This window comes from Canis lupus, chromosome 2 (assembly GCF_011100685.1).
Source record: "Canis lupus familiaris isolate Mischka breed German Shepherd chromosome 2, alternate assembly UU_Cfam_GSD_1.0, whole genome shotgun sequence".
NCBI lineage: Eukaryota > Metazoa > Chordata > Mammalia > Carnivora > Canidae > Canis > Canis lupus.
Genome location: NC_049223.1, coordinates 36,716,993 through 36,740,477, shown reverse-complemented (window position 1 = coordinate 36,740,477; position 23,485 = coordinate 36,716,993). Strand labels below are relative to the sequence as shown.

The 23,485-nt window shown below is 46.1% G+C and overlaps 1 long non-coding RNA gene and 1 pseudogene across 2 annotated transcripts in view; one reads left to right on the top strand and one right to left on the bottom strand.

The window, feature by feature from the left end:
• LOC111092054 overlaps window positions 1-11,793 on the bottom strand; it is a 38,699-nt gene extending 26,906 nt beyond the window's left edge. Inside the window, exons 1-2 of one of the 2 annotated variants that reach the window (XR_005355482.1) lie at window positions 11,647-11,793; window positions 10,175-10,989 (exon numbers count right to left, since the gene is read on the bottom strand). This is a non-coding gene — a long non-coding RNA (uncharacterized LOC111092054). Of the gene's footprint in view, window positions 1-10,174; window positions 10,990-11,166; window positions 11,368-11,646 lie in introns of those variants that run through there. The other variant, XR_005355481.1, reaches the window with a different exon arrangement.
• A 4,836-nt stretch (window positions 11,794-16,629) lies between these two features.
• LOC111094201 lies at window positions 16,630-17,127 on the top strand (annotated as a pseudogene).
• The last annotated feature ends 6,358 nt before the right edge of the window (window positions 17,128-23,485 follow it).

The following is a 23,485-nucleotide window of genomic DNA, read 5'->3' as shown; positions in this document are numbered from 1 at the left end:
AGCAGGGAGAAACCGGGGGTCATTAACCAACAGTTAAACAAACCGTTAAAGGCGAAGGATGACAGCCGGAGGGCTTATGTGGGAGTTTACAAAGAGGCCCTTATTTCCTACAGTAGGAAAGCTAACAGCGGAGGAACGCAAGCAGAGCTTGATCGTTGGGAGTTCCAGAGCTGCAGAGACATGCACAAGCTCAGCCCAGACTGGCTGTTCTGCTGAGGTCCAAGTCCTGGCTGGAAAAGCTTGGCCCTGAAACGTGGGATGGAGACATCTGGAGAGATGCTCTGGACTTGTTCGCATCCATGGGGATGCCTCCCTCCCCAGGAGGTGTGTCTGCAGAGGAAGCCCACGGCTCCCTGGTCAGACTGAGCACTTCTCAGTGCTGGATGGTGCTGTAGAGGCCTCTCCCCAGCAAGACCACAAGGAGCTGCCCTCACATTCTGACAACTAGGATGAAACTCCAGGGTATCCTGGGCTTGCTGAGGGAGGAAAGTAACTACAGGATGGGAGCTTAAGAATTAGCTAGCATGGGGGATCCCTGGGTGGCTCAGCAGTTTAGCACCTGCCTTTGGCCCAGGGTGTGATCTTGGAGTCCCAGGATCGAGTACCGTGTCGGGTTCCCTGCATGGAGCCTGCTTCTCCCTCTGCCTGTGTCTCTGTCTCTCTGTCTCTATCATGAATAAATAAATAAAACATTAAAAAAAAAGAATTAGCTAGCATGTGTCACCTATAGCTAGAGAAGGACCTTGGGGATTAGATTTGAGGGGTTTTGATCAAGGGGCAAGAATGTGGGGCTTGGGACGCCTGGGTGGCTCACTGGTTGAGTATCTGCCTCTGGCTCAGGGCGTGATCTCGGGATCCAGGATCGAGTCCCACATCGGGCTCCCCACAGAGAGCCTGCTTTTCCCTCTGCCTATGCCTCTGCCTCTCTGTGTCTCTCATGAATAAATAAGTCTTAAAAAAAGAATGTGGGGCTCAAATCCTTTGACTTGGAGGTACTTTCTTGGCACATGGGATTTAATGTCTATTCATGTCTTACAGGAGAAGCTACATGGAGAAGAAAGGTCCTGGATGATGAGAGGCCACGTGGAAGAGAACTGAGACATCCCAGCCAGTACCACATGCCAGCCTTCTTGGTGTGAGTGAGCCTTCTTGGAAGCGTGTCCTCCAGACCCTCATCAAGACTACATCAAGATACAACCCCTGGCAGACACCTTGATGGCAACCTCATGAGAGTTCCCTGAGCCAGAAGCACTCAGCTAAGCCACTTCCAACCTAACCCACAAAAAGTGAGACACAATGTGTATTTGTTGTTTTAAGCCACCAGATTTTGGGAAATCCATCCACAGCAACTGACAACAAATCTAATAGCTCTCAGAAGCCTGGAGAATGTGATAGTCCACAGGGAACACAGTGCTTTACTCTGAAAGACTGTAGAGGGAGACTAGATGGCTCTGGAGAATGACCACAGACTAGTGTAACTCAACCTAGTAGTGGCCCTGGCTACAGCGGCACTGCTGTTGGAAATAGTGTATTTGGGATCAAGCTGCATGGACAGATATCTGGTCCAGACTCCCGGGTAAACTAGCACAGCTGCACAGACGTCCCTGAGCTGGCCTGCACCTGTGCCATGCTGGGTGTCCACCTGAAGGAGGACAAAGAAGCCCTGGCTCGCCTTGCAGAGAGGTTGATCTGGTTGCTGAAAGCAAGGGGAAAATGAACAGCAGCTGCATTACAGTCGCATTCAAGAATGGTCTTTTTTTTTTTTTTAAGATTTTATTTATTTATTTATTCATGAGAGACACAGAGAGAGAAGGTCAGAGGCATAGGCAGAGGGAAAAGCAGGCTCCATGCAAGGAGCCCAACATGGGACTCGATCCAGACATTCCAGGATCACACCCTGAGCCAAAGGCAGACACTCAACCACAGAGCCACACAGATATCCCAAGAATGGTCTTGAATGGATGAGAAGGACATGGGAGATCCTCCCAGGGTACGGAGCTACAAGTGATACATGTGAGTGGTCTGAGGTGTGAATATATAGAAATTTATGGGCAGAGGCCATCAGGTCACTGGATCGGGGCCCTGGAAGAAAAAGATTCCTCACAGACATGGGGCAAGGCATCTAGAGTGTGCTTGGCCTGGAGAGAGAGACTTGAGATAGAAGACCAGAACGGTATTGCCTGAGAAAAGAACATGAATTCTGATTTTTCTGTTGCCGTCTGTTGATGCCTCTTAACACGGCCCAACCTGAACGTCTCGATCTCAGTATCTCAGTATCTCCCTGGCTCCTCATAGCTTTCCTAATCTCAGTAAATGCCAACCCCACACTTCCAGTTGCCCAGCCCTCCAAAATTGGAGCCATCTTGAAACTTCTTTCTTCACACCCTCCAGCTGACCCATCAGCAAACCCTATTCTACCTTTAAGATCCTTTAAGACAGGATCGGGGAGCACTTTTCACGCTCCCACAGCTGTCAGTCTGCTCATGGCACCGGCAGCTCTTGCTAGCTCCCAAACCAGTCTTCCCCCTTCTACCCTTGCCCCATGATGGGCTGAATTGTGTTCTCCCTGAATTCGTGCATTGAAGCTCTAAACCCAGGACCTCAGAAAGGGAGTGTATTTGGAGACAGGGCCCTGATAGAGGTGATTATATTACCAAGAGGCCTCTTGGGTGGGCCTTGATCCCATCTTACCGACACCCTTAACTAGAGGAAGACACTTGGACACACACAGACACTTGGACATGCCCAGACACCATGCGGGGACATGTGGAAAAGGACTCTGAGGGGCGTCTGGGCAGCTCAGTGGGTGAATGTCTGCCTTTGGCTCAGGTCATGATCCTGGGGTCCTGGGATCGAGTCCCACATTGGGCTCCCTGAGGGGAGCCTGCTTCTCCCTCTGCCTGTGTCTCTGCCTCTCTCTGTATGTCTCTCACACATAAATAAAATCTTTAAAAGGGGGGAGGGGCTCAAAAAAACCCAAACCTACCGACATCTTGATCTCAGACTTCCAGAACTGTGGAAAATCCATTTCTGTCTTTTCAGCCACCCGCTCTGTGGTATTTTGTCACAGCCTGCCCTAGCAGGCTAGCAAACACCCTCCACAGCCCCTTTTTCACACACAGCCAGAGTGATCTTTTGAAATCCTGCAACCTCTCTGCTTAACTCTCCCCTGTGCTGCTCATTTCACTGCAGGTAAGTCAGAGTCCTTGCGTGGCCTGTGAGGCACCACTCTCCCTTTGACCTCCCCGCTTCCCAGGGGCTGCCAGGCTGCCCAGTTCCCAAGGGCATTGTCACCACCTACTGCCTCCCCCTCTGCCCCTCACTGTGCTCAAGCCCCACTGATGTCTTAGAAGTTTCCCAGACACATCAACTGCCCTCCTGCTTCGTGGTCTTTGCACACACTGCCCTCTGTGCCCCAAACGCTCTTCCCCACACCCACACAGCTCACTTCTTCACCCTTCCAGTTGCTCGTGTCACTCCCTAGAGGACGTCCCCCACTGTTTTGTCAAAATGGCTGTACCTCCCCTGGGCTCTGTATGTCCCCACACACAGTTTCATTTTTTTTTTAGCATTTATTATCCCCTGACAGACGGTCACATTTCAGTGTTTCCTAATATATGGTTTATTTCCCTCAACGAGAGTATAAGCCCCTTGAAGACAAGGACTTAATTTTTGTTCATAGGGCTCTATCCTCTATGTGCCTGGCACATAAAAATTTCATAAATGGGAGACTTTTTTTTTTTAAATAAAGGAGAAGGTGGACTGATGGAGGATATCTGAGTTACCTCCAGGACTGATGACTTCTTTGCTTACTAAAAAGCTCAGAACCAAATCTGGGTGCCATCTTTAAGAAGTCCACCAGGGAATTCATGCAAAAATTTCTACCTAGTTTTGTCTGTTTCCCTTCCTTTGCTTTTATTCCTCCTGCTGAGATACACTGTATATGATTTTTGTAAGCTGCCTCAATCTTTGAAATGATACCAAGTTTAATAAAATGAAATTTAAAATGAATTTCAAGAATGCCTCCAGTTTCTGGCCTTCTGGGATGGCTGTTTGATCTCTGGCTCTCTTGGCGGGGGGTGGGGAGGGTTGGGAGAGAGACAGTGAGAGTGTTCCCAGTCCAGATTGCTGGGTGGACATAGGTTGCTCTTGTCCCCCAGAGTTTCTAGGGGAATTCTTCTGAAGATCTATCAATTCTCCAGGGATCAGCAGCCACAAAAGAAGAAAAGAGACCCTCTTGAAGGCCTCACGGCCAAATAGTATGGAAAAAACTAGGCTTTGGGGGAAGAAAGTGCATCTTCTCAGCCTCTGAGATTTGGGGCTAAAGTTGAAAGGAGAGCTTTTAAATTTGCCTGCCCTGAGGGGCAGGAGGGCAGTTTCTGGGTTAACTGTCTGGGTGCTAGCGAACACAGGAACAGAGTAGCCATTGTCTAGCTGGCTAGGCTCCTACAGAATGGCTCTGCACTGGCTCTTCAGGGACTCACACTGCTCACTGACCGCCGGGAGAGAGGCCACAGGGGTGAGGGTTCCATGGGGCTGGCAGCAAAGCCTGCCCCAAAACACTGCACAGACACGTGGACTGCGCCCCTCTGTACCTCTGAGGTCAGGCATTGCAGGCTAAGGCGCCTGACCTTTGGAAGCCAAGCTCCCAGTCTCTCTGCTCACACCATCCTGCCCCAAGATTGCCATGAGGAGTCAAAAGGCGCCTAAGACTAGAGGCAGCTTCTTGTTGCCAGGAGGAAGTTGCTAACTACAACTAGCCCATTTGCTAAAGAGCTGTAGTGTCGACAGTTTTCAGAAGGTTCACACATTCCATTTCACCCTCCAAAGCTTTGTCACAATCAAGGTGAGGAGCCCTAGTGTTTTTCCATCACAGTTTCTTGGCCTCAGACTCAACGTGGCTTCGGGTTACATCACTTTTCAACTTTCTTTGCTCCTTTGTGTTCTATCGACCAACACTGCTCTTCGTTGCTGAGGGAAGTCTAGTTGAGTCAGGGGGAAAAAAAATCTAGGGCCTGTAAGATAGAAATGTAAGTTTAATTGCTGTGGGGCAGTGGCTTTGCAAGTGTCATGATGTGTCAGAATCATTTATGCAGTGGTTCTCAAATGTAAATGTGTTCAAGACCGGAGGTTAAAGTCACTTGTTAAAAATGAAGCCATCCATGGGTGAAATACATCAGACAGAAAGACAAGTGCTATATGATCTCACTTATATGTGGAGTCTAAACAAAACAAAACAAATGAACAAAACAAAACAAAAACAAAACTCATAGATACAGAGAACAGATGGGTGGTTGCCAGAGGGGAGGGCAGATGGGGGTGGGTGAAATGGGTGTGCGGAGACAAGAGGCAGAGACTTCCAGTTATAAAATAAGCAATGGGATGTCACGTACCTCATGGGGACTATGGTCAATACTGTATTGCAAATTTGAAGATACTAAGAAAGTAAATCTTAAAAGTTCCCATCACAAGAAAAAAAATGTTTTTGTAACTAGGTATGGAGACAGATATTAACTAGGCTTACTGTGGTGATCATTTCCTAAGGTGTACAAATGTGGAGTCATGAAATTAACACTATGTTGAATGTCAATTAGACTTCAAATTGAAAAACTTAAGGCTTTGGGGCTCCTGAGTGGCTCAGTCAGTTAAGAGTCTGCCTTCGGCTCAGGTCATGATCCCAAGGTCCTGGGATGGAGCCCCACCTGCTCAGTGGGGAGCTTGCTCCTGCTTCTCCCTCTCCCTCTGCCTCTGCCCCTCCTCACCTCGTGCTCGCTCTCTCTAATAAATAAAATCTTAAAACAAACAAACAAAACCCCTTATGGCTTCAATATCCAGAACTGTCTATTTTATGAGTCTTGGGGTGAGCCCAAGGAACCTGCATTTGTATTTTATATTTTAAAGATTTATTTTAGAGAGAGCACGTGTGAGTAGGGGGGAGCAGAGGAAGAGAATCTTAAGCAGAATCCCTGTTGAGCACACAGCTGGTGGTGGGGCTCAACCTCATGACCTTGAGATCATGACCTGAGCCAAAACCAAGAGTTGGATGCTTAACTGACTGTGTCAACCAGGTACCCAAGAACTTGCATTTTGAAATAGGTGATTGGATTCAGGTGATCTGCAGACCACATTGTGAAAAGTCCTAAGGACCTGAATAAAGATACAGGTGTCTGGGTCTGGTCACACACCTACCCTTCCAGAACTTGCAGCCCTGTGTGTCTCCCACCCAATTGAGGAGTCTGGCACACAGGTAAGTTGGGGACCCATGGTCACAGAAATTATTTCATTCAGAAAAAGCCAGGCTTCCACTTTTCAGGTCCCTTCCTCCCAGTGCCCTCATCACCACCTGAAAAATCAAGGCACACAGCTACCAGCACAGAATCCCTGGAGAAAAGCTCCCATGTGCTCCAGCCATCGAGATTCTGAAGCAAAAATGACTATAGATACGGAATGCATGATTGTCATCATTTTACAGGTTTTCCTCTCTCTTCCTGGGAATCCCCAAGGTGAACGTGGCCACCTGGAGCTACCCAACTGGCTGGGAAACTGTCCCCCTCTGTGTTATTTGGAAGCGAGGGACACAGGGGCAGCAGCCGTGGCCATCAATCACGCGGGAGCCAACAAGGCTGTCATGCCTCCCAAGCGGATGCTTATTTCCACCAGATGGGCGCCAGGTGCCAGACTGCTGCAGCTGCCCAGGAGAGAGCGTTCAGTTGGCAGGGCTGTGAGCACCTGGATGGAGTGATGAAACCTGCAGGAATGTTAGATTCACCATTCAATGGGCAGAGTGCAGACAAGGCCTCTGGGGGAAAAAAATCAGCAGCCTCAGCACCAAATTACAGCTGATTCAACTGAAGGCTCTGTGGTCAGGTTTGCGTGTGGAGGCAGGCTGCTGCTCAGGGGGACTAGATAGCTTCATTTGGACTTTACGATAGAGCTGACATCTGTATAGGTCTCAAATGAATGTAGCCCTTATTCTCCGGTCCTCAAAAGACAAGTAGAATCATGGGCCAGTCTCAAGCTGAAGCTCCTGCACTCATCTCCCAACTCCTGTTGCTATCACTGGGGCGGCTTAAACCATTGCTCTCATTCATTCATTCATTCATTCAACAAACATTTCCCAAGTGCCTCCAGTGATAATAACTCACATGGTCTTAGTGATTGCACTGGCCAGGCGCTGGCCTAGTCCTGGCATGGCATCTCATGCAATACTTGCCAAACTGTGTGAGTCACAGACTTCACTTTATACAAGGAAACTAAGGATCACAGAGACGAAGCAGCCTGGTTGTGGTACCACACCAGGAAGAGGTGGCCAGTCCTTCCATGTGCCAGGGTGAATTCACGTGATGCCCTCTTCCAGCCTTTCAGTTGATTCATCTCATTCGTTCACTCACAAATCAGTCTTTATTCTTTCTGTGGGGTCTGCCCCTCAGCCTCCTCTGGCACTGGCCTTTCCATCAGCCCTCTCAGGTAGCGCTAACCCAAAGGTCCCCAACTCCTCCTGATGCTTGGTCACGACTCTCCTGATCTTCCCTACACCCTCTGGCTCTTCCAATGCCTGCCTCTTGAACCCTGCTGTGCCTTAGAGTTCTTTGACACTCAACCCCCATGGTCTTTCTCACAGGAAGTCATCCCTGATGTATGCCTTCCCCCACATGCAGGACTCCAGAGTGTGATCTCACCACATCCTGGAGATGTCTTTATTTCAACATGACATCCCATATTACACTGAGATTTTGTGCTTCTGTCAGCATTTCCTATTAAAACAGTTTCATGGGGGCGCCTGGCTGGCTCAGTTAGTAGAGCACACGACTCTAGATCTCGGGGTGGGTCGTGAATCCGAGCCCTATATTGGAGGTAGAGTTTACTTAGAAACTAAGTAAAATTTCAAAAATAACTAAATTAAATAAAATGGTTTCATGAAGGTGGATGACTGGTGCCCAGCCCACTGCATGGCTCATCATAAGCACTCAGTAAATATTTGTGAAACCAACCAGAACAGACATATTCCACACCCAAGGCATGGGCACGGAAAAAGCACACTGATATTTTAGTGCGAGAAGGTAAACACAACCTCATGAATATCACTTATGCTTGGAAGCGAGAAACTATACAGGAAAGGATATTACACACAAGCTAAAGGCATGAGTCACAATCTGACCACCTGGGCAGGCATCCAGCTTCTCTACTTACTGTGTAATCTGGGGCAAGCTATTTTACCTCTTAGAGCCTTACTTCTCTCATCTGTAAAATAGGAGTAGCTAATCTTACAGGGAGGGCTGTGTGAGGATCAAATGGGGTAATTTAAGTGAAGAATTTTAAAGTACACTGTTGATGTTCAGTGAATGTTATACTTATTTTGTTGTTGTTCATAATAAGTAGCTTTAAGAGAAAAGAGGAAGGAAACTAAGAAGATAAAATAACTGTAGTATTTTGAGAGTATGGTACAAATCCCTATGCCAGATTAAAAAAAAATCCAGGTCAGAGGGGTGCCTGGCTGGCTCAGTTGGAAGAGTGTGCAACCCTTAATCTGGGGGTTGTGAGTTTGATCCCCATATTGGGTATAGAGATTACATAAGTAAATAAAAACTTGTTTTAAAAAAGGATTAAAACCTTTAAGTTAAAAATTTTTAAAAATCCAAATCAAACTTGACCAAAGGCCCAGATTTTAAAAATTTTAATTAGCTACCATATTTTAAAATGAAGAAATAATCTGATTAAAAATGGGCAGAACACAAATAAAAATTTTGCCAAGAAGACATCCAGATGGCCAATAGGTGCCTGAAAAAAGTACTCAACATCTCTCATCATCAGAAAAATGCCAACCAAAGCCACAATGAATTATCACCTCTTACCAGCCAGAATGGCTAATATTGAAAAAACAAGAAGTATATGTTGGTGAGAATGTGGAGAAAAATGAACCCTGTGCACTCTTGGTGGTAATGTAAATTGGTGCAGCCACTGTGGAAAACAGTATCAAAATATCAAATACTATACTACCCAGTAATTCCACTACTGGGTATTCACTGAAAGAAAATTAAAATGTTAATCTGAAAACATATATGCACCCTTTTTTACTACAGCAATAGTCAAGCTATGGAAGCAACCCCAGTGTTCATCAATGGATGCAATGAATAAAGAGTATGTGATACGTATAGACACTGGAATATTACTCAGCCATAAAAAAGATCTTGCCATTTGCAACAATATAGAGCTAGAGAAGTTAATGCTAAGTGAAATAAGTCAGATACAGATGAATACCACATGATTTTATATTTCTGTGGGATCTACCAAACAAAACTGATGAACAACAATGAAAAGAAGCAGAAATAGACCCAGAATACAGAAAACAAACTGATGGTTGCCAGAGGTTAAGAGGCTGGGAGTGGTGAGCAAAACGGGTGATGGGGAGGAGAAGGTACAGGCTTCCTGTTATAGAATAAATAGGCCACGGGGATGAAAGGCACAGCACAGGGAATACAGTCAGTGGGGTGGTAACAGCACTGTAAGGTGACAGATGGGAGCTACGCTCATGGGGAGCACAGCACCGTGTACAGACTCCTCGAATCACCATGTTGTACACCTGAAACTAATGTAACTGTGTCAATGATACCTCAATAAAAATTTTTAAAAAATCAAGTCTCAGGCAGCCCGGGTGGCTCAGCAGTTTAGTGCCGCCTTCAGCTCGGGGCGTGATCCTGGAGACCCGGGATCGAGTCCCGCATTGGGCTCCTTGCATGGAGCCTGCTTCTCTCTCTCTGCCTCTCTCTGTGTGTCTCTCATGAGAAAGAAGTCCAGAGTTGTGACGCCTGTCCCCGGTAATTCCCCACTCTAGAATGGGCAGGTGCTTTAGCTCCCCACAGCCCCTCCTGGCCCTCCTGCTTCATCCCTAACTTGCTTCACACTACAGGCATTTTCATCGTGACTCCCGCAGGACATGATGCCTTCTTAGTACCAATATAATTCCTTCTTACGCACACTTCTCCTCTGCTCAGGAACCGACTCCAACTTTATCTGTCACCTCCTCCATCTGGGGACCCATCCAGCCTCACTTCCCACGACTCTGCATCATATCCTCCATCCCCCACAGGCTACCATGCCCCCTCACACTCGAGCTCCTTCCTGCTGTGGCCGGCAGGGCCCCTCCTCCCCCTCTGCTCACCCGGAGCCCCCTCACCTGCCAAGGCTTAGCTCACGTCCAATTGCCCCCGAGAGCTCTGCCACACTCTGTGGCCCCCAGCGCAGTGTGCCCCCGGGGCCTGCACAGCACAGGGCAGGGGCCAGGATGGTCAGGTACGCTCGGGTGTTCTCAGGCTTCATCCTGAACTGACGTCTGTCCACGTCCACTCTGTTCTATCCTTTCCTCTGCCTTCTGGGGGCTCTGTCCTTGCTGAATCTATCCCTGGGACTTCTGTGACCTAAAACAAAACCAGAATGAGGTGGAGGGAAATAGGACAAGCGATGTAGAAGATTAGGGGTCATGAAAGAGAAAAACTAGGGCAAACTCAGGGCAGGCGGTGAGCAGGGAGGAAAAGAGGAGGGGGCGCATCTGGGCGTGAGAGAATAGAAAAGCAAGGCAGGATGGCGATGGGGGGGGTGTCCTAATGTGTGTGCTTCCATTCTGCTTCCACGTGGAGCCAGAGGCACCCCAGTCGGAGCCTCCTTGGTCTTTGGATCTCTGTGGCGATCCCGCCGTCTACACGTGATTGGAAGCTCCTGAGGGCTGGCACTTGGCCCTCCTCTGTATCGCCCAGGGACTGACACATTCCCACAGAAAGACTGACCTCAGTGTCCTCAGGTGTTCTCGGGTAAGTGACCCAAAGGACATGTCAAGCGTTAGGAACGCAGGCTCTTACATTTAGCCTCTTGGCAGAAGCCTGATGAGATCAGATAGCAACGTCGTGGTTCTGCATCCCAGCCGGTGCTCAGGGTGCCCAGGAAGATGCTCCACGGAGGCAGTGGTTCTCAAGCTTGAGCCAGCATCGCAGTCACCTGGGGGGGGCGGGGGGGGGGGGGGGCGTATAAGAGAGAAGACGCTTGTTAAAGCAGAAATCATCGGTGGGTCCCCCCCCTCCCAGCTTCTGACTCAGCAGGCCTGGGAAGGGGCCCAATAACTGCTTTGCTAACAGCTCCCAGGTGATGCTGTGGCTGCCAGACGGGGGGCCACACCTTGAAGAACGCGGCTTTAGAGTCCGGGGCGGAGGTCCCACTCAAAAGTCACACCACTGAGCCACTTTACCAAAACAGTAACAGTTCCCTCCCCATTCCTTCAGGATCTGCCCTCGAGCGACCTTCCCCTTCAGGGTCATCCTTTGGGCACAGACGCACGCCCATGGCAGGGCGGAGGGTGCCCCCTTGTGGCTCGGATGGGAAATTACCTGACGGTCGCGGGCTCGCCCTTCTGAACGAGGTTTGCCGAACTAATTTAATCTGCCTCACAAAAGACCCAGGAAAGCCTGCGAGGCTGGTCCTTCACCAGATGGGGTGCACTGGGGTGCACGTGTAGATGGGGGAGTCACTCAGGTGTGCGGTGTCAAGTGCCTGGCCCGAGAAGCCCCCGGGGATAGCAGAAATGACGTATTGTCACCAATTTGGGATTTTGTAGGGTGCGAGGTGTTTTTAAAAAATAGTCCGAACCCGATTACTCACCGAATTCTCTGTCGGAGAATATGCTTTAGTAACACAAGTTAGAACTGAACAATTTCAGAGCCCTGGAAGCACCATGGGACTAAGAAGGGACTCTGAGTGCGTTCAAACCACGCTTTTCTCTCCGACTTTCCCGAAATTAGAAAGCTGGCACTCCTGAGTGTGAGGCGGCGCACGGGTGCCAGCTGTCACCAGCTGACCTGCAGCAAGCGAGCCCCGGCTCGGCTCTTTGCAGGCCTGGCGACACCGTTGTCAGGTCTGCTGCCACCTGCCGCTCGGGCCTGGAACGTGCGGGAGGGGGTCACCGGGGGACGCGGTCAGCCAAGCAGGCTTTTCAGACCTGAGAGTGTATTACAACCACCCGGAGGGCCTACTTGTTAAGCCACAGATTTGGGGGCTCCACTTTGAGATTCTGATTCAGTGGGGAGTGGGCTGGGGCCTCAGATTGTGTGTTTCTAATAACTTCCTGGGTGGTGCTGCTGCTGGGCGGGGTTGGAGGGCCGGCTACCCACAGCACCTGGAGGACATCTGCCGTTCTCTTTGTCCCACACATTTCTGAGGCTTGATGTTTAATCAAAGTCTGTAGATAACCAAGAACCTCTAACTCAGGGCTACTCAGGGCACTATTGCTATTTTGGCCCGATCTTGTCATGGGGGTGGGGATGCTGCCAGCTGTAGGATGTCTAGCGTCCTCCTTGGCCTCTATCTTCTAGATACCAGTAGCCGCTTTATCCCTCCAGGTTTTTTTTTTTTAATAATTAATTAATTTTTTATTGGAGTTCAATTTACCAACATACAGAATAACACCCAGTGCTCATCCTGTCAAGTGCCCCCTCAGTGCCCGTCACCCATTCACCCCCACCCCCGCCCTCCTCCCCTTCCACCACCCCTAGTTTGTTTCCCAGAGTTAGGAGTCTTTATGTTCTGTCTCCCTTTCTGATATTTCCCACACACTTCTTCTCCCTTCCCTTATATTCCCTTTCACTATCAAGTTTTGATGCGCAAACGTGTCTCCAGATGGCCCCGGGAGGCAAAACTGCCCCAGTTGAGAATGGCTGCTCTAAAAGGTGGGCAGATTTTCCTCTCCCATTTGGTGGACTGTGAAGGCATCTTCAATATTGCCTTAAATACATAATGATACTGACATATAGTAAACTCCCAGGTCTTTGGAATTATACAACAACAAAAATACATATCTTACAAGCACTGGGTGTTACCTGCAACTGATGAATTACTGAACTCTACATCTGAAACTAATGATGTCCCGTATGTGGGCTAATTGAATTTAAGTAAAAAAAAAAACCCATAGCTTCCATATGTTGAATACCACTCACAAGAATGTGTGTGATTTTACATTTTATAGAAGCCACATATATTTTTTATGTATTTAAAGATTTTATTTATTTGAGAGAGAGAGAGCAAGCATAAGCAGGGAGAAGGGGAGAAGGAGGCTCCCTGCGGAGCAGGAAGCCTGATGCACAGCTCAATCCCAGGACCCCAGGATCATGACCTGAGCTGAAGGCAGACACTTAACCAATTAAGCCACCAAGGCATCCCTAGAAGCCACATTTAAAAAGAAAGCGAAACACAGTAAAATTAATTTTAGTCTATTTTGCTTAACTCAGCATCTGAGCTGTTACCGTTTCAATGTGTGATCAATATTTTTAAAATTGTTAATATATTTTATGTTCTTACTTTTTTGGGTACTTAGTCTTCGAAATCTGTGTGTAGTTTACACTTAACACATTTCTCAATTTCTACCACCTACATTTCAAGTGCTGGAGAGTCACCGAGGCTACTGCTGCCCCTTCGGACAGCACAGGCCCAGACTCTTTGCTCAGCTGTCCTCGGCCTTTATTGGTGGACCGACATGTGCCAATTTTACGTCCTCCCATTTCTGCCTGCACTTCAGCCATTTTGTCAGACTCACATACCTGGATTCATGTACTCTGCAACATCTGTTCTTGGAACATCTCTACTTATTTTAAAATGAGGTCTCCAGTTTTAATTGATCACAGTAGATGCCTCCTCTGGTGGCCATTGCCTACTATCTAGTTTTAGTTCTGATGGCTTTTCCAGTGGCTGTTTCCCCATCTAGTCTGTGTTTGTACTTGTACAACAGAGATCATTCATCTTCTCCAATGCCAACCACAGAGGCAGATTTTCGTCCTACTCTTGTGCCTGCTGGTTTATCTCCCAACATCTAGGAAATGTTCATTCTCATTTGAGGATTCTGCTTCTCTCTCTGGCCCCTCTGCAATGTTTCTCCCTGTAGTTTCTCACACTGTCCTTTTTAAAGGCCTCTATTCTTTCTTTGTTTCTTTTTTCTTTCTTTTCTCTCTCTCTCTCTCTCTCTCTCTCTCCCTCTTAAGCAGGCTCCACACCCAGCATGGAACCCAATGCAGAGGGCCTGAACTCACAACCCCAAGATCAGGACCTGAGCAGAGATCAAGAGTCAGATGCTCAACAGACTGAGCCACACAGGTGCCCCTGAAATGTTTCTGATCACTCAGGAAACCAATGACTCTCTAGAGAATTTTGTAACAAACCCTTAGTCTTACCACATTTGTTCATTCCCATCTTAGAGGTGTGAAAATTGAGATGGGCTTAGATAAAAAGTCATGAGAGCTATTCCTTATGAAATGCTTCCTATGGGCCATGAACTGCACTTAGCACCTGACACACATGGTCTTGCTCACTTCTTCTAATAGTTCCTTGTGGTGCCTGCTATTGCCATGGCCATTTTTGAGGCGAGGTGAGGAGGCAGAGAGAATTGAAGGAACTTGTCCAAGGTCTCCCAGATAGCAAATGGCAGAGCTGGGAGGGTCACTCCAGGTGTGTTGGATGATAGAGTTGATCCCCTGACCTTGAGGCTCCACTGTCTGGAAGATGTTTTGCAAATGTTGTTCTTGTTTCTGCATTAGTAAGGATGCAGTTCCATAGATCATATACCTTACCTGGGTTACCATATACCTTAATGGGGAAAATACACACACACACACACACACACACACACACACACACACATATGGTCATATTTATACCCTAATGTTCATCATAGCATTATTCACAACAGCCAGATGGTAGAAGCAACCCAAATGTCCATCAATGGCCCAATGGAAAAATGCAATATGGTTTATACATACAATGGAATAGTATTCAGCCTTAAAGAGGAAGGAAATGTTGACACATGTCACAACATGGATGAAAGTTGAGGACACTGTGCTAAGTGAAATCAGGCAGTCACTATATATATATTCTTGGTGTTCTAGGGATTGCCTCTGAAGCTGCATGCCAGGACTTCTCAGGGTGCAGTGCTCTTGCTGCCTTGAATTGGAGCTGAGACTCAGACCCATCACGAGCTCAGACCAGGAGGCCCAGCAAGGTCACATTAGAACCTAGAAGAAGGGGAATCCTAGGTGGCTCAGTGGTTGAGCACCGGCCTGCATCTCAGGACGTGATCCTGGAGTCCCAGGATCGAGTCTCGTATTGGGCTCCCTGCATGGAGCCTGCTTCTCCCTCTGCCTGTGTCTCTGACTCTCTCTCTGTGTATTGCTCATGAATAAATTTTTTAAAAATTTTTAATTATATAAATAAATAAATAAAACTCAGAAGAAGAGCATAGGGGCAGAAGCCAGAGCACAATGGGTTTAGGAGTGAATTGGAGTGGGATGTGAAAGTAGATGGGGGAAGACAGTCTTCCAGGGGGAAGAGAGAGAGAGGCTGGGAGGCAAAGGGAGACAGGGCTCAAAGGAGTGGTTGTGCTTTTATCTTGCCGTTTTGTTTTGTTAAAGGCTTGAGCATGTTGCAGTGCTGATGGGGAGTAACTAAGAGTTGAAGACACAGGAGAGCTCAGGGGTAAATGGGAATCAATAAGAACCCTGAAACTCAGGTCAGGAAGGTGTTTAAAACCCATGTGGGGAAAGATGTTTGCCGGGTTTGATGCCAAAGTCACCTGTTTGTTCCTGCTGCATCCTGTCACCTCCCAAAGTCACTGTCTGATAAATCACCATTGTCAAAATTCCCATGGTCAACTGGCTTGGGAAGTTCAGTGTTTATATATTCTCTCCCTACTGGGTACAACTTTTTATCATTTTCAGTGATGAAATGAAAAATACATGATACTAGATAAAATGTGCATCTGAGGGCAGTCCTGTTGGCAGGCAACATGGCTTGATGCAGGGGACGCTAAGCCTGTTTCTACCTAAAATAGCTCTCACTGGCTTTCTTGGGTTCTTAAAATATCCCACCATTTAAAATACAAATAGGTCGGGGCACTTGGGTGGCTCAGTCGGGTAAACATCTGCCTTTGGCTGAAGTCATGATCCCGGGGTCCTGGGATCGAGCCCTGCATTGGGCTCCCTGCTCAGTGGGGGTCTGCTTCTCCCACTAGCCCTCCCTCCGACTTGTGCTCTCTCTCTCTCAAATAAATACATAAAATCTTTTTTAAAAAACCCCACAAATCAGTCAAAACAATCTTGAAAAGAGCACCTAATATTCATCATAGAGTTATTCACAGCAGCCAGAACATGGAAGCAATCCAAGTGTCCATCAATGGCTCAATGGAAAAACACAATATGGTTTATACGTACAATGGAATAGTATTCAGCCTTAAAGAGGAAGGAAATGTTGACACATGTCACAACATGGATGAAAGTTCAGGACGTTGTGCTAAGTGAAATCAGGCAGTCACAAAAGGACAACTGTATGTTTCCATTCATAGGTGACACATACAATAGTCGAAATCATAGAGACAGAAAGCAGAATGGTGTTTGCCAGGGGCTGCGGGGAGGGAGCACTGGGAATCTGTTGTCTAAGGGCATGGAGTTTGTTTTGCAAGATAGAAAGAACTCTCCTTTTCTGCCTGTTCCCTACCTGCCCCCCTACCCCGCTGGGGTACTGCCCAGGCTGGACCACTCCCTCCAGGCCTTGGGCTCCTGTTCACCTAGAGCCATCCTCATCTGTCTCCACCCTCCACCTGCTGTTATGATCCTGTTTTTCAATCTCATCCACCATGATGATAAGTCCTCAGACATGAAGATTCAGGAGCTCGGGGATGGGCTCCCGGAGGTGCCCCTGGAGGTGGAGGAGAAGCTGGTCAGTAGGACGGAGGGTAACACTGCTGACTTACTCGTTTGTGGCAACGCCTCCACTAAAGACCTGAGAGCGAGGGTACCAGAAGCAGTCACTGGTGTTGATACCGTTAGGAACTATCACTTGCAGGACACCAGCTTCACGTTAAGAAGCCTATAAGAAGCACAGCAAAGACAATATGAACTCAACCAAAGGCAACCTTGAAAAACAGAGACCCAGGCTGCAGAACAAATCAAGCATATCCTTACTATTTGCAAAAACGACCAGCTGTTTGTTGATGGGAACACAAACCCGGATGGCATGGTTGCTCTGCTGGACTACTGTGAAGATGGTGTGACCCCTGATACGACTTTCTTTAAGGATGGTTTAGAAATGGAAAAATGTGAGTAAATGTGACTATTACTTTAGATCTATCCCCTGTTGGCATAACTGCTGCTGCTTTTCATGCACATCACCAGGACTTAGACTAATGGGTGATGTCCTCTCAAACTCTTCATTTAGTTTGACTTTGATTTATTTGGATTAGAGACATTGTTTTTAAGGGAAAAATGTCATGTAGGTTGTGTGAAAATAAAATCATTTAAATTTAAAGAAAAAGGGTGGGATCCCTGGGTGGCTAAGTGGTTGAGCGCCTGCCTTTGGTCCAGGGCATGATCCTGGGGTCCTGGGATCGAGTCCCACATCAGGCTCCCTGCATGGAGCCTGCTTCTCCCTGTGTCTCTGCCTCTCTCTCTCTCTCTCTCTCTCTCTCTTTCTGTCTCTCATGAATAAATAAATAAAATCTTTTTTAAAAAAAAGATGAAAGGAGTTCTGGAGATAGAGGGTGGTGATGGTTGCATGAGAACATGAAGGTACTGAATGCCACTGAACTGTACACTTGAAAATGGTTAAAATAGGAAATTTTAGATCATATGTACTTTATCACAATTTTTAGTTTTTAATTTTTTACCTTTCTTTGGTCCTTCCCTCCCCACTTTTATTTTTTTAGAGACAGAGAGTGTGAGAGTGCAAGGAGAAGGAGGGTCAGAGGGAGAGGGTAAGAGAGAAAACCCCAAGCAGGCTCCATGCTCATCACAGAGCCCTACTCAGGGCTCCATCTCACAACCCTGAGATCATGACCTGAGGTGAAATCAAGAGTTGGAAGCCCCACCAACTGAGCCACCCAGGTACCCCTCTTTTTCTCCTTATTTAAAGTAAGCTACATGCCCAACATGGGGCCTGAACTCACAACCCAGAGATCAAGACCTGAGTTGAAATCAAGAGTTGGACACTTAACCAACTCAGCCGCCCAGGCACCCGTAGTTTTTTAGCATTTTTAAAAGATTTTATTTTTAATCTCTACACTCAACATGGGGCTCAAACTCACAGCCCCAAGATCAAGAGGCACATTGAGCCAGCCAAGTACCCCATCACAATTTTTTAAAAATATATTAAAAATGTAGGTCATTTAATAGGGGCCACTTGATCACTTGTTCTCTTCTACTGTTAGTTTGGCTCCGTTTTGCTTTTCAGTAAAAGACTGTTTCCAGCAAGGCATCAAAGGGCTGGGACCCAGAAGAGCGGGTGACACAGAGGACAGTCATGAGGAGAGTTCACTGGCTATATATAGGACGTCCTTTGAGAAGGGCCCAATCTCGTGTTCCTGTCCTGAACTGAGGGGACACCTTTGGGGGTCCTCGGTAGCAGGAGAAAAATGTGAAAGCCCCAAACACCTTGAGGAGCAGCTTTGTGAAGGAGAGGACATACGTCTCTGGGTTGCCTTTTTTTTTTTTTTTTTTTTTCCTTTTTACTGAGGGCCGCCTGGCCAGAGACCTCCCTCTGGGAAAGTAATAATACTACACAATTATGATTATCAATTAGGCTCCTGTGAGTCAGTGACACTGGCTTGTCCGGAAAACCTTCTCCCAGATGTCCCATCTCACAAGCTGGTACTAAGGGAGTGCCCCTGACACCACGTCTCAAAGTCAAGGGTGGGTTGGTAGAGCCACACCCGACTGGCCAAAGGCAGTCTCTCAGCTTAGTGCTTTCCTTAATTCAGCCAGCACCTCCTCCACCTTCAGTGTTGGAAAAGAGAGGCATTTTGGTCACAGAAAGTAGCATTTTAAACCTCTCTCATTAATGAAGGAGACAGAATTGTGATACTAGTTGGGGAACATTCAAGGAAGGAATAAATTTTATTTCCATGCATCTCCAGCTTGAGTCCCAGGCTTAACAGATGCTATTTTTATCAAATACTTTCTATTCTGTGACATGCTTTGCCAACTTTCTATTATTAGACAAATCAGGAAAAGTCCACATTTGATTTCTCTTCCTTCTGGCTTCTCCCTCCTCGTTTGCAAGAGGTTTGTGTGGGGGCACTGTCCTTTCAAGAGAATGTAAATGACAAGGAAATGGCAGCCATCTGAAAACTCAACTTGATGCCAAAGCATCCTGGAAATCAGCTCTGCTTCCTTTGCAAATGACATCGCGTCCTGGCTTCACCCCATCCCAGATGGCATAGCTGATGGAATGGGGAAAAAAAATACAGATTTTAGAGTATTTACAGCGTCATGTCTCCCCACCCCCACTTCCTGTGAAGGAGGATTAATCTTGGCTGCTAGGTTTTGGAGGCTTTCTTGTGTAGAATATAGGAAAACGTTGGAAGGGATTCTGAGTCACCGGGTGCTGTGGGCGGGGATGGCTTCATGAGTCCACTGAAGAAAAGGCAGGGAATTACCTGCTAGGGAAAGTAGAATAGATCAGAAAGAGGGAGGATAAGAGAGCTAAAAGCCAGAGATGCAATGAACTGGGGGGAATTTAAGAGATAAAGGGGATTGTAGTAACTGGTGGGCTGTCATAAGGAGGATTTGGGAGAGAGAGGGGAGGAGGTTTTCCAGAAAAAAAATTGGTGTTATGAATAGAACGCGTCCTCCCTGTTGGCATTTTTAAGAGATTTCAGTGAAGACATAAATTGGTTTCAAAACCTTATTTTTTTTTCTGTATGAGGGACTAGGGTTTATTCAGGGCAGCCTGGACTACTGGGAGCTAAGGTTAATGGTGGAAGATGACCACCTTTAACCCATCAACACATACTATAGTTCAGATGTTTCAAACTGGATTTGAACTGCAAATGTGTCTTGTTCTGTTTCCTGAGGGTTAATTTTTTTTTTAGCCACCATTGAAAATTGTGATTTTACATTTAAAAAGCCTGCATTTCCTACTTCTTTTGAAAAAAAAATTGAAAAATCTGGCAACATAAGACTCTTGTTTCCATAAGGCAAAAAAGGCTCATGCTCTCTAGTTAACCCCAGTGCCCAGTACTCACACAGTATGCATGTGCACATGTACCCGACCAGTTCCCCACATTTCTGTTTCCTACCATCTGGTAACAGGAGACTAGATCACTGGGGCCTGTTCTCCTGCTGAGGACAATTACAAAGCCTGGACAAAATAAAAATAAAATCAACCTGAAGGGCATCAAAGTGTTAAAAGGATAATGAAAAGATGCTAAACAAAGATGTGGGAAAGACTGGCATTTGGGGAGGCAAGCCCAACAACTGAGGCATCTTTTCCCCTTGGGATATTTGCTGCTTCTAGAAGAGACAACTAAGAAGCTGGGAGGCTAAGCAGCATGGAGGCAGTTTTGCATCCAAAGGGAACAAAAGTTGAAATCCAGTGCCAACCAAAGGAGAGGGGACCATGTAGTCCCTCATGTTAGGTGAGGGCCCTGATAGACTGCATCTTAAGACTGGATGAATAAGTAATAGACCACATTTTGCAGGGGCTCAGCTTAACCCTAATTGGATTATGGTGATCCTAGATTGCTAATATTCCCAAGTGCCTAACAGAAGCAAATGTAAATACTCTCTGGATGAATAGAACACATTAAGATCTCATGTTACTTCTACAAACAATTCTTCACACACAATTGCTGCACACATGAAAATAACCTGGCACATAAGGAAATAAGACAATATTAATGAGATCTGTAGAAACAACTACTATAGAAACACCCCCAGAAAACTGCAGTGACTAGCATTATCAGGCACAGAATATGCAAAGGAGATAAAAGATTAAAAATTCAAGGGACACCTGTGTGGCTCAGTGGTTGAGCATCTGCCTTCAGCTCAGGTTGTGATCCCAGGGTCCTAGGATTGAGTTCTGTATCAGGCTCCTTGCAGGGAGCCTGCTTCTCCCTCTGTCTATGTCTCTGCCTCTCTCTCTCTCTCTCTCTCTCTCTCTCTGAGTCTCTCATGAATAAATAAATAAAATCTTTTTTAAAAAAAGATAACAAATTCTGAAAGAGAACCAGAAACTTAAAAAAAAAGACAATGATGATGTGAAAAATAACCAAATAGAAATGTAGAACTAAAAAAATATAATGATGAAAGTAAAGAGCTCAGTAGATGAGTTTAACAGCTGATTAGACACAGTTAAAGGGAGAATTGATGAAGTGGGCAGTAGGGTAGAAGGAAATTTCAGAATGAAACTTGAAGAGACAAAAGAATGGAAAATGATGTGAGAGAATAAGAGATATGGAAGATAAAGTGAAGACTGAAGTTCTAGGAGAAGAGAGAGACAATAAAGCAGTAGCAATATTTGAAGAGAAAAATAATTGCCAAAATTGACTAAAACTATCAAGCCATGGGTCCAGAAGCCCTGGAAACTCCAAGCAGGATAAATATAAAGAAAGCCACATCTACATACATCATGGTAAAAAAAGATGAAAAACGAAGGCAAAGAGAAAAGAAAGAAGTTAAAAGCAGCTACCATTACTTGAAAAAAAAATGAATAGACTGCTAATCTACTTCTTGACAGAAATAACAGTAGCTAGAAATTAGTAGAATTTAATGAGCTTGAAAGTATTGAGAGAAAACCTAGAATTCCATAACCAGTGAAAGCAGCCTGTGATAATAAAAGTGGAATTAAGACATTTTCAGGATTCTTTAACAGCAGTAGATACTAAAGGAGTGTTCTTTGAGCAGAAGGAAAATGATTTCATATTGAAATTCTCCATCTCACTTTATATTAGGTGTGGCCATAGGACTTGTGAAGTAGCATCTAGTGCTAGTGTATTAGTAAATGTATCTCCTTCTTCCTACCTTAAAGTGGAGATCAGGAGTTCCTTGACCTTCTTGAGCTCTGGCTCCTTGATTAAGGATGATATGGAGCAGAGTTCCCCAGCCAACCTGAAAATGGACAGGTTGATATTCATTTTTTTAAAGATTTCATTTATTCATGAGAGACACACAGAGAGAGATAGAGGGGAAAAGCTTCCCTGCAGGGAGCACAATATGGGACTCGATCCCAGGACCCTGGAATCATGCCCTGGGCCAAAGGCAGACATTCAACCACTGAGCCACCCAGGTGTCCCCAGGTTGATATTCATTAATGAGAAATAAACCTAAAAAAAAAAAAAAAAAAGAAAGAAAGAAAGAAAGAAAAACAAATCTTTGTTATTTTAGGTCACTGACATTTGGGGATCAATTATAACCACAGTATAACCTACTCTATCCTGACTAATACAGGTATAAAAAGAGAAGGACTGTTTTCAGGCACAGAGGTGAGCCTGTCTTGAAAGAGTGTGGCATGATGAATTCCCAGGAGTCCACTCTGGCTGAAGCTCTGAAGAGGTGGGGGTGGGACAGGCTGGTAAGGGAGGGACAGGCTAAGAAGACTGGCTGGAGGCAAGTTTGGGAGGGCTTTGGATTTAAGAATAAGGAACAGATACTGTCCTGGAAGTCGAAGGATCTCTAGAAGTTGATGACTGGTTGAATATTGGTAGTAGGATGTTGGAGAGGATAAACTGGAGAGGAGGAAATTAGGTAGAGGGCTACTCTCAGTGAACATGTTCCAGGGTTGTTTTTCCACTTCTTAGAGGTAGCCATTATTAGAATTTGGTGACAACTTCTCCAGTACTTGCATGCATGTGCAAACACACACATAAACCAATTTGAAAACATAAATCACATCAATCATATTCTACCTGCTATTCCAAAACTTTTTCCAGTGAATAATATCTTCATGGTTTTTTTCTGTATCATCTCTTGTTTCCTTCTTTTTTTTTTTTTTTTTTAAAGATTTTATTTATTTAATCAGGAGAGAGAGAGAGAGAGAGAGGCACAGGCAGAGGGAGAAGCAGACTCCACGCAGGAAGCCGGACATGGGACTTGATCCCAGGTCCCTAGGATCATGCCCTGGGCCAAGGGCGGTGCTAAACTGCTGAGCCACCGGGGTTGCCCGTGTCCTTTCTTTTTAATGGACGCTACTATATGGCTGTGCTAGAAGCACGTAACCATTCCTCTATTGACAGATATTTAGGTTGTTTCCACTATTATAGACATGCTTCACTGACCCTCTCTAATAATATCCATACATTGTTATCTCTTCTTTCTACAGACAGTAAGACCAATCTTGCCACCACTTGAATAGTGAAAATTTTAGGCTGGGTCACAGGAACATAACCAGGCTGGCCATTTGAGGTGACAATTTCTGTTAAAAGGTAGTTGGTATGCCTCAAATATACCTAGAATAGGGTCTCCAGCATAGCAAGCACTCCTAGTATTTGTTGAATGAATGAACAAATGAATTCACATCCACTGCAGACATGTGTGGGCCTGCCCTGCCCTCATCTGTAACAGAATTTCTCAACCTTAGGACTATTGACTTTGGGGCTGCATCTTTTGTTGTGGGGACTGTCCTGTATATTGTAGAATGTTTAGAAGCATCTGTGGTCTCCACCCTCTAGATGCCACTAGTAAAGTCCCAG